The sequence below is a fragment of the Sceloporus undulatus genome, chromosome 6 (assembly GCF_019175285.1).
Source record: "Sceloporus undulatus isolate JIND9_A2432 ecotype Alabama chromosome 6, SceUnd_v1.1, whole genome shotgun sequence".
NCBI classification, from domain to species: domain Eukaryota; kingdom Metazoa; phylum Chordata; class Lepidosauria; order Squamata; family Phrynosomatidae; genus Sceloporus; species Sceloporus undulatus.
The window spans coordinates 61150623-61162579 of record NC_056527.1 but is presented as its reverse complement, the minus strand read 5'-3'; the positions used below and the strand labels follow the sequence as shown (position 1 = coordinate 61162579).

Genomic DNA, 11957 nt, shown 5'->3' with positions numbered 1-11957 from the left:
GCTTCTGGAAGTATGACATTTCAGATAGAATTCACTAATGCACGGGCTCTGAGTAAGAAGAAGTGCTTCCTCCCACCTGGTGCCACTTTCCAATCCCAGAGTTGTCTTTCTAAGGCAGAGGAGTGACAGAAGACAAGGTCTCTAAGTGCTTCTCCTTTTCTGCCCAGTCTGCCTTATTTATCATTTAGAAAATTTAAACAATATAGAATTTCTCCCTCTCTCTCTTCCACATTTCTTCTTCCCCCTCAATGAGGGGCATTATGTCATTGTCTTGCCAGTCTTTTCCTTTCCTCCACATGTTACAGCCTGCCCTCTGACAATAACCATTTCACATGTACAACAATGAACGTGCAGGGAGACACACTAGTACGTTTTTGACTACAACTACCAACACATTCTCTAGTGCGGAGGTGACAATCATGTGGCCCTCCAGCATGGACAATGGTGAAGGATGCTGTGGAGTTGCAGTCCAGCAACACTGGAGGGCTGCATGATCCCACCCCTGCGTTAGTGAACATAATGCTAGTATGAGAATTTGTGCTCAGTTCACCTACTTAAGTTGAGAGAAAGTAGGAAACTCTTCCAGTGCTGTGCTTGGACAATAGGACAGGCTGTTGTATATTTTCCTCTCCAAACCCATGCCATCAGGTAAGCCCTTGCTTACCTAGCTACGTTCTTCTGGTTAAAAAGAGCACAAAGCTTAATGAGTGATAGTCACCTATTAAACTGCACCTTACTTTAACATCCATGAGTTTTGCTCTCAGGTGATAATATAGCAGCATTTACAGAGTGTTCCATACTGACTTGCGAACTGTGAAAGGCAGAGTCATGCTCTTATTTTGCCAGATAGTTCTTTTACTGGGCAATGATAAGACGGTACTGAAACAGTAGGCAACCTGGTACTTCAAGATTTTGGATTACAATTCCATAATACTTGACCAGTGTGGCAGGGCTTATAAAAGGTTGTAGTCCACAATTTAGGGGAGGTACCAGGTTGCTTATTTTGGACTGATAAACTAGGAGATTGCCTTTTGGGAATGGTCACATGGTATGGCAAAGGGTAAGCCATTTCATTGAGTACAGCTTAAGAAAGCAGCACAGCTGCCAGCTGGGGTGTCCGGAATTGTGGTTTGTGTATCTGTCAAAGATAGCTGGTGACCATTTTTATTGTTCTATGGACAAACCAGCGGCACCAATGTTAACATTCTACCTTATCAGGCTCAGAACATTTACAAAAGAAAAAAGCAAAACAAATTTGCAGCCACTTACACTACACATCCTAACTTTTCATACTCTCCAAAAATGGCGATCTTACTAATTTTACAGAGTTGCTTACTTCTTAAGCATTTTGTAGCAGTTAGTAACAAACAAGACAACACAATTTGTTAAAAAGATAGCAAGACGGGTTTAATGTTTGTAGATCAAATTTTGCAGGGAACCAAAATTATTTTAATGTTCTCATTTAAAAAAAATGGATTCACAGGATAAGAAAATACTGAAATCACAGCCTAGTTTTCTTTCATGCCAATGCCAAACCTATTGTACATCTTAGCTGCCTCTTCAGCTAAATTGCAGTTTAAGAGGAAGTATCATGTAGATTTGGATTTATATCAATTGGGCTTAGGCCTCTAATGGTCCACTCCAGAATACATGGAACTCCTAAAGATTGCTCAAACAACACACAACAGTCTATCAATAACCACATGACATGGAAAACTTTAAGAGAGCCCTGTGCAATTATGACTGACAAGCGGAATGAAATTATTGTGCGAGCTGCTTTAGAAAAAAGCCCTATTGCCATAGTTTTCAAGTGAGTACCATATGCCATGTACAGGTTTACCTTGTGTATAAGTTGAGGGTAGGTTTGGGGGCAAATCTGGATTTTGATATTAACATGATAAGTCGAGAGAAACTTAAGGGAACATAAAGGATTGCTCTCCTTGTTTCCCAGCCCAGCTGCCCCCTCCAGAGACAGCTGGGCTGGGAAGAGGCTTGGGGCGCGAACGATCGCTCTCCCTGCCATCTTGTTACTAATTGACTTGTGTATAAATTGACCCAAGTGTTTTGGGTCAATTTTATAGATAAATTTTTCAACTTATACGCGAGTATTTACAGTATCCAAACAAAAGAATATCTAATTGGGTAGTCTGTCATATTGGGCGCGGACTGCTTTTGACTTAGTCCAGGTATGATGAGCCTTCAGATGCTCCACCATGACATGGAGTGATGGGATTTACAGTTCAACAATAGGTGGAAGGCCAGCTGTTACCACTGTGGTTTAGCAGGTTGTACAGTGGTACGCTAGGGCATTATGCTAAGGAGAGAATAACTCTTGTACACATAAATTACATCCGAGTCAAAATATTTTCTTGTAGCAAACAAACCAGCATCTATGACTGATCTGTCTTTTAATCACACGATTTAGCTTTTTAAAAGTCTCTGTTAAAAACCCAACATTTAGCTGAAGGCAGTCCACACCAAACTCACTTATAGATTCATGCTTTAAGCCTGTCTTTCTCTTTCTGTATTACCATCCAATGAATCCTGGACACACCACAGAGATCTTGCTTGTGGGAAGACTAGAGGAGTTTTTTTTTTTCTGATAAATCTCCAGGCCTGTGACCAAGAAGCATTTGTATATACAGTTGGCTTTCCACATTTGAGGCTTTATTTGCAGATGGATTAATACTAATACTCCTCTAGGTATCTCTAGATCCTCAGCAAAAACCTGCCAAAGTTAACCACAGTACACGGGAGGACCTAGATTTTTGTTTTAGAGAAAATACTCTCTAAGCATTTGTAGGTCCTCCAGAGTGGGTTCTATTCCTCCCTCCATTCCATGGCCCTCAGAGGGGAAGAACCATTGGACTTGATCCTCTTCTCCACTATATTCCCTTCTCTTTGTTTCATGTCTCATTGCACTGTAAACCTGAGGGCAAGGAATATGTAATTAACAATTTTGTAAGTCACTCTGGCAAAAGAGTGGGTTGTAAAACTCTGAATGAATAAGACTTGTACTAGAGAGCCTAGCGAATCCTAGAGGTGTTGTCAGGTAAAAAAATTACTGTTTTGTATTTGCGTTTTTCCACTTTCACTGGGGTCCTGTGCCCCTAACTCCCGCAAAGATGAAGGGCCCAGGTACTTTTCACTGTTACTTTGTAAGCTTTCTTTCTGACAACTTCCTTCGACTTACACACCCCCCTTGACTGACTTATTTTAAAAGTCTTAGTGGGCTAAAAAGAAAAATGGGGCTACAAACAATACAAAAAGAAACCCCAAAACTACCACAAACACAAAAATGCTGCTTGGGGTGAGATGGTAACAACACAGACACACAACCAGAGTTAGTTTCGTTAGTAGCAGCTCTTTTACACACTTTGCCTAAAAAAAAAAACCCGGGACACAGAAAAATTCAACATGGAGGAAACAGCAGAGGACCTGTGGTACTTCACAAAATGACATGACGTATGTAAACATGTTTGTGGACTGTGCCCTAAACTTTTCCAAAGCCCTTGGGGAAGGATGATTCTTTGGATGCTCACAAACACAGGTAAATTTACTATAGAGGCAGCAATCTGATCAGATCTCTTGTCAGATTTAGATTGTGCTTCTCTTTTCTTTTCTTCTTCTTTTTCTTTTCTCTTTTCTTTCCTTTTTTTCTTTCGCTTTTCTTGCCCTTTTCCTGGCACCCTGAGACGGAACTGGATACGTACTGCTGCTGTCACATCATCCGAAGTAGAGTCCTCCAGCAGCTGCTTCAACTGTTGTATTCTAAATGCATAAGTGACCAAGAAAGAGGAAATTTTCCGTGTGTAGCAGACTATTTGTTTCAACTTTACAGCAGAAATAAGAGAACAATTAATAAACTTAAAAGTCAGGATTATACCCTGGAAACAGCACTTAATTTTGAACTCATAAGCAGAGAGGTACTAAATACTTTGTCAAAGATACGGGCAGTAAATGAGGATTTCCGCTTCTTGAAATCCACTTTTGCAACAGGTCCCCAGCACCCATCCCCCCAATCGTACCCACCACTACTTCTCAATTCTTTAGTAACCCACTGTGGGCAGAGGGAGTAGTAAGAGAGAGCCTTCTCCGCTGTGCACCTACATATCCTCCTCCTCAGAGGCCCAATTGTCACTAATATGGGTCATTTGGTGGCAGGTCAAACAGGGCCTGACTGATTTCATCTGATCTGCATATATTATTTTATTTTTACTTGAACTTACTTTTTTATTTTATTGGGTTTTGAGTGATAATTGTTTAATAACTTGTTCCTTTTTTTTGGTCTACCAATATTTTCTCATAACACTAATTAACAATATTTCCTTAATTTTTAACAAATAAAAACAAATTTCAATCTCTTTGTATCTGGTATCAGTAAATCTTTGGGAAGTTTTCATAATCAATGTAATAATGTTTTTACATACATCAATCATAATTTTATTAACAAAATCTTCCTAAAAAGCAGCTCTACTTCCTTCTTGTTCATAATAAAATTCTTGGTACTGATTTGTAATCTCCATTTACTCCATTATTTTTTATCAGTGTATAGCAATGGTATACTTCTGCTTCTATATCATTAAACTCAATCCAGTATCTATAATGGTATTTAAAAACCACATAAGTGCAATACCTTATGTATTTAGTTTGTAAAATATGCTTGTAGCTTTAACCCTTATTATTTTTAACTAATTGAACTGATGTTTTGTATGCCACCCCAAGGTAACCAGAAGGGGTAGGATATAAATTGAGTGATGTAGTGAAGCTCGGCGCAGAAGGTGAATATCCCAGCAATAATATATTGTTGAAAATTATCCCTGTTTTAATATCCTAATATTTTGGAGTGGCTCAGTCTTGAATGGGTAGTTAAGTTAAATTAGATAAAAGATCTATTCCTGGTACTGATGAAAAATGTTAGACATGTTTATGCTCATATCATAGCTGTCAGCATTTTGGAGTCTCCTATGGAAACGCTACAGGCAGACCCATCATGATGTCTGCCTGCACTTCAGATTTTACCACTACATCACTGCTTTTTTTCTGGTTCAATATAGGATCACTGCATATATGAAGTTCCTGTAACATTCTAATATATATATTATGTGTGTTATTATTTATAAGGACCTATTAAAAACACTAAACTACCACAACCGCATTTCCTCTCATGTCGCTTATTTTCTCTTATTATATCATACATGGGGTCTTCATGGGCCGGATGGGGTCAAGGAAATCATGGTCCAACCACAGTAACTTTGCACAACTTTTTCACTTTTTGCATTTCCTGGCTCAAAACACTCTGCATCCCTCGGGATAGGAGTAAAGGTTAGGTCAGCCATATAGGCTACCTGTCCTATGTAGAATCATGACTTTGTTCATATAAATGCTCTCCTTTGATTGAGAGATATACAGCTTTCTAAGGAAAGTAAGGCTGTATCCTATAACCATTTACAAGACAGCAAACCATCATGAACTCTCAAAGGGATTTACTCTTGAATAAATAGGTAAGCTTGTGTTGGTTTGGGAATTGGGAATTCCGCAGCAAAAGCAACTTTTTGGGCTCGCATCAGGATCATGCAAGAATGAACCCCTGCTTTAAAATACCCATGTGCTCCTTGATCTGCTCTGTCTGAGATGTAACATCACAGTCCCAATAACCCTGTGCCCTTCTCCTCCATGTGGAATGATACAGGAGAGGGGGAAAAAGGTGGCAATATTATATAAGACCTGGTGGTAAGTGGTTAAAAATGCCTGTACTGCAGCCACTACTCACAAACCACAAGGTTGTGAGTTCAATCCCAGTCAGTGGCTCAGGGTCAACTCACCTGCATCTCTGAGGTTGCAAAATGAGTACCCCAGCTTGATGGGGGCAATTAGCTAACAGTTGTGAGCTGCTAGAGACGCTCAGTCAACTATGAACATTATATAATGAAGCTGCTATTGCTATTGCCATGCTGAGTGGCAGACGGCCTGGGTTCCCCGCTGTTTCTATGAATATTTTCAAAAGTAAATTTCGCTGTAACGACCGCACATTGTTTAATTTTAAGTGAACTGGGTTTTTTTTAACATGGTGAATAAACATTGGTCTAGAAAAACCTGGCAACTTGCATTAATCCATTCTGCATGTGCCCCAGGATGCCTGCGCGGTGCGAAAATCTAGACAGTCTTAAGATATTGTACATCATATGTGACGGGGTAAAAAGCATCCTGAAGGACAGTCGTTGAAATAAATAATAATTGGTGGGACAGGTGCTACCTATTCTGCCCTGCTAAGTTCCCCTGTATGTCCCCTTCTCAGGCTGTTCCCCAGTGTAGCTTCCATATGTTTCAACAGATAGCTGAAGATAAAAAGCTTAAAAATGTGAGGCAGCTCATTTGAGAGGGGCCATGAAAGGAAGCAAATATTTAATTTACTGTCGGTTTATTTTATTCTGTTGGGCGGAAGAAAAGTGCTTGTATGGGCCTCAATGTCAAAATAAATAGACTGGTGTGATGAAAAAGGGCCCATGGATGCTTCTGTTCAGGCAGCAAATTTTCTGGGTAGATTTAATCATGGAGATTTCCTGAGGAAACTGGTGGAAAAGGACTTACGAAAATCCTCTCCATTTGCCTCCACTGAAACCTCATAACAAAAGGAGCAGCTTTCCTCTTAACAGTCCTGCTCTCTACTGCTAAAAGAAATTTCAGACATGCTCACTTAAAGAGTTTCCGTAATTATAATTCAAAGAATGCCACAGTGTTACTTACACTCTGATTGTTCTAATTTGGTTGCCTTTAAGAAGAAGGGACATTCTTTATCCCCTGCCGGTGTCCATAACGTTTACATCTCCAACCTGATAAGAAAAAGATAAAGACTTCTTAAGAAACGTTAAAACACTGGCAATAGAAAGAAAAAATATTCAGTTACTTTTGTGAAAGAGCAAAAGCACAGTTCTTCAAAAGTGTTTAATAATAGTTCAGATGAAAACTCTTTAATCTCCCTACTACATGTAAATAATAATGTCATTCCTATGTATAGTTACCCAGCATTAATTCATACGAGTTTGATGGAATTTATTCCATGGCATTGTAGATAGAAATGTAGTCTCACAGTGCCATCCAATATGTCTACTCAGAAGGGCTGCCTTAGCCCTACATTTAGTTCTATTGCCATAATGATGATTTCAGAAGTGATGCAGAATGTGAAAGAACACAACAGTCCAAGTCTATTTCCAAACTTACTATTTTCCCAAAACCTCTAAACTATCCAAGCATTCATGTCTGTTGACTCTAACTCTTATATTCCATCCCCACTAACTCTCCCCTCTCTTCATCTCCATTAGCATGTAATTGTTATATACAAGTTTTTCATCAACAAACTCCTGGCAAGTAATACTGGAAACATTGGTTTGTATTGTTGCTATTGCCCAGTCCTTTCCAGCTTATGGTGACCCAAGGTGAACCTATCAGAGTTTTGTTGTTTCCAGATTTGTTCAGAAGGAGTTTGTCTTCGCGGAGGCTCAGCGTCTCTGTCTGGTCAAAGGTCACCCAGTAGGTTTCATAGCTGTCAGGATTTGAACCCTGGCCTCCAGAATCAAGTCTATAACGTTCACACTATGCACCACAGTAGCTCTCATTGTTAGCTCAGATCTGAACAATGATTATTCCAGTGCTTCTGAACACCCCTTAAAGGTTGTGCAAGAATTATTTTTATTTTGCTTTATTTACAGATTATTTTTAAAATCATTTTTTAACAGAAGAAATGCCCTCCTCTACACATCTTATAACAAAAATGAAAACTAACTGAAACATTGGAAGAAGATGAGATAAACCCTTCACTGATCTATGAAACATATTACATTAGATGAATAAAAATGTTTTTCACTGTCAATGTAAATGTATAGGTGGTCTTGTGAGGGATAGAATTCCATAATAATGGTGTTGCTGCTGGCCTGCCCTTTTGTGAAAACATTTCAGAACATGTTCAATAAAACATTTGTCATACTCTACTGATCAACATTAGCGATAGAGCATACAACAGGAGCTACAAAATCTACATACTCTCCTCACTCACTTGCATAACTTGACTTCCTTCCCTAGTGGCATCCAGAGCCCTTCGTTGGCAGCATGTGCCAGGAACTCTCGTCGTGTTCATTGCGCAGGTCATCAGGAATGCAGTCCTCTGGTTTAGTCTCATTTTCCTGCACAAGTGGGGGGGAAATCAAAACACATGAGGAAAACCCATAACATGGCAGGCAAATATTTCTCTTCAGGGGAAACTCATTGGGTACATTTTGCTTCAACCCAGATTTAGAGACAAATGGTAACCATCTAGTACAGTGATGGCGAACCTAGGCAGCATGCCAGAGGTTGCACCAGAACCCTCTCTGTGGGCACATGTGCCGTCGCCCCAGCACAGAGTTTGTTACAGAAAGCCAGAGGGACAGGCACTTTGCAATAAGTAAGTGGGTTTTGGGTTGCAGTTTGGGCACTCGGCCTCTAAAAGGTTCCACCATCACTGATCTAGTAGATAGAAATAAAACACCACCTCAGGGACTTGGTAGGTTGGAGAGACATTAAAAGGTATCCTTAAAAAGATTAGCTGAATAAAATTTTAAAAAAAACATTGATAGTCTACTGACCTACCTTAATAAGCCCTGGAGGAAGTTTCTCAGCTGAAAAAGATAAAAATAGACTTTTTTTAATAACTTGAGTAAAAGGCTATACATCTAGATGACTGAACTTAACAGAAGCAGGGGGGAAGCACTAAACATGGAGAACAGAAACTGCTTAACACAGAAAATGATACCTTTATTGGCCCAACCAAATGCACATTACGTGTTGCAAGCTTTCGAAGTCCACTCAGGCAAACAGGAGTAAAAATTGAAGGTGTTAGTCATAGCCCTACATTTTCTGTTTCGGTCAGATGCTGGGGAGGGCTAACTGCACCTGGACCTTGCCCTTTGGCCCTGTGGTCACTGGCAGATTTTCAAACCAAGAAATTTAATGTGCGTTTGCAATGCAAAGAAGATGTTTCCTTGGAATCAGACAGTCCTTCCTTTTGAAGCCACAGGCTCCTATATAGGTAGGGAACACTGAATTTCTCAAGAAGTCTCATGTTTTGCATCAGGAAAACTTTAGCTATGTAGAGGCAAAGCATGCCAAGTGGTCCCAATACTAGAAAAAAAACCGCTTGAAGAAGCCAGTGTGACTCCAAAAGCTTGCAAAATGTAATGTGCATTTTGGTGGCCCAATAAAAGTATCATGTTTGGATGTTATTGGATTTGCTATATGGCCAACACGCGACTCCTAGATGTTTTTTGGATTTCAAGATACACATTTTAGTGTCACTGGAGAATCCTATAGAAAGAGGCAGTCACTGGGACCTTGCCACTGCCTCCAAGAAAATCCAAGCTTTGGATGGCCTTAGGCAAGTCACAGTCTCTCAGCCTCATAGGAAGACAATGGTCAACTCCCCTCTAAAGACACTTGCCAAGAAAAATCATAAGTAGAAATGACTTGGAAGCACCAGCAACAACAGTAACCACAGCCTTATGGTTTTAAAGCCCTGTAGAAGCACCTATCCTTAGCGCGGGAGGCGAAATCAAGCGAGTAGTAAACTTCACTGGGTCAATGAGGGCCAGGTACTAACCCAGCCTGATTTATCTGTACAGAGTTGTAGAGAGGGGACAGGTGGAGAGTATGTCACCCTCAGCTCCTAACAACATCTCCATCTCCATCACCGTCGTTTTATTTTATAGCACACAATATGGAGTGGAGCCAAGGCTAAAGCAGCCAGACCTGGATCTTGGGCCTATGCCACCCTTCAGCCTCCTCAGACATTCTCATCCCCTTATTTTCCATCCTCAAAGTGGCTTGTTTCCACGTACTTGCCCATAGGGAAACCATACTGCCCAGAGGGATTCATTGGAGAACACCTGCCCAATGGGCAAGTGCTCCCCAATGGTTTCCCTATGGGGCAAGTGCTCCCCAATGGTTCCCATGGGCAAGTGCTCCAATGCGCCTGTGGGCAGTGCTCCACATGCTTCCTATGGGCAAGTGCTCCCTAATGCTCCCTGTGGACAAGTGTCCCCAATGCTTCCTGTGGCAAGTGCTCGCCAATGGTTCCCTATGGCATGCTCCCCAATGCTCCCTGTGGGCAACTCCAATGCTCCCATGCTCTCCCATGCTTTCCGGCCAAGTGCCCCCATGCTTCCCTATGGGCAAGTGCTCCCCAATGGTTCCCTATGACAGTCCGCCCAATGCTTCCCTATGGGCAAGTCTCCCCAATGCTTCCCTATGGCAGTGCTCCCCAATGCTCTGCTCCCCAATGCTTCCCTATGGGCAAGTCTCCCAATGCTCCCTGGGGCAGTGCTCCCCAATGCTTCCCTAGATGGCAAGTGCTCCAAGGCTCCCTATGGCAAGTGCTCCCCAATGCTTCCCTATGGGCAAGTGCTCCCTAATGACGTGCCCTATGGGCAAGTGCTCCCAAGCTTCCCTAGGGCAAGTGCTCCCCAATGGTTCCCTATGACAAGTGCCCCTAATGCTCCCTATGGGCAAGTGCTCCCCAGTGCTTCCCTATGGCAAGTGCCCCTAAGCTGTCCCTATGGGCAAGTGCTCCCCATGCTTCCCTATGGGCAAGTGCCCAAGGTCCTATAGAGTCTCCCAATGCTTCCCTATGGGCAAGTGCCCCCAATGTTCCATGGGCAAGTGCTCCCGAATCTATAGGGCAAGTTCGCCCAATGGTTCCTATGAGCAAGTGCTCCCTAATGCTTCCCTATGGGCAAGTGCTCCCATGCTTCCATATGGGCAAGTGCTCCCTAATGCTTCCCTGGGGGCAATGCTCTATGCTTCCCTGGCAGTGCTCCCAATGCTCTCCCTATGGGCAAGTGCTCCCAATGGTTCCCTTGAGCAAGTGCTCCCTAATGCGTTTCCCTATGGGCAAGTGCTCCCCAATGCTTCCCGATGGGCAAGTGCTCCCTAATGCTGTCCCTATGGGCAAGTTCTCCCCAATGCTTCCATGGGCAAGTGCTCCCTAAGCTGTTCCCTATGGGCAATGCTCCCTCCCCAATGCTGTCCCTATGGGCAAGTGCCCCCAATGTTCCCTATGAGCAATGCTCCCCAATGCTTCCCTAGGGCAAGTGCTCCCAGTGCTTCCCTATGGGCAAGTGCTCCCTAATGCTTCCCTATGGGCAGTGCTCCCCAAGCTTCCCTGGGGGCAAGTGCTCCCAATGGTTGCCTATGGGCAAGTGCTCCCCAATGTTCCCTATGAGCAAGTGCCCCTAATGCATACCTATGGGCAAGTGTTCCCCATGGTTCCCTATGGGCAAGTGCTCCCCAATGGTTCCTATGAGGCAAGTGCTCCCTAAGCTTCCCAGGGCAAGTGCTCCCCAATGCTCCTGGGCAAGTGCTCCCCAATGCTTCCCTATGGGCAAGTCTCCCCAATGCTTCCCTATGGGGCAGGCATTCTCCACATGAATGCTTCCCATGGCACACACCACAACAACAACAACCACAACCGGTGTGAGAGAGCCTTACACAGGACTCCAAGTGCTGGATCTGTTGGATCTGCCACTCCTCGCCGCGGCTGCCTCTCCTCCTCCTCCTCCCCTCCTCCTGGCTCTTTCCTCTCGGGGCATGGCTACTAGAGACCCGAAGCAGCTTTATTTTGGCAGTCTGTAACAGGACAATGTCAATTTTTTATGAGGAAATCAGAACTATTGAGCTTGGTACAGAGAAATTGCTGTGGAATAGGACAAAATTCTGTTATCAATATGACATCAGTAACACCAACTGATTATGCCAGACTGTGCTACCAGTTTGTGACTTGCACTGGAGTCTTCCAACTGACAGGTGCCAGTCATTTTCAGCTCTCAATGGGGTGGATAAGAATTATGAGAACCCATCCTGTACACATATACCAGCTATTTAGAACCCTTGGAGGTGAAAAGCGCAATACAGAAAATGCTAAAAGCCCA

The 11957-nt window shown here is 42.6% G+C and overlaps 1 protein-coding gene and 1 pseudogene across 1 annotated transcript in view; both read right to left on the bottom strand.

Annotated features, from left to right (window-relative positions):
* LOC121934147 overlaps positions 1–11957 on the bottom strand; it is a 36602-nt gene that overhangs the window by 8242 nt on the left and 16403 nt on the right. The gene's annotated exons all lie outside the window — the stretch shown is intronic.
* On the bottom strand, positions 2774–11843 carry LOC121933045 (annotated as a pseudogene).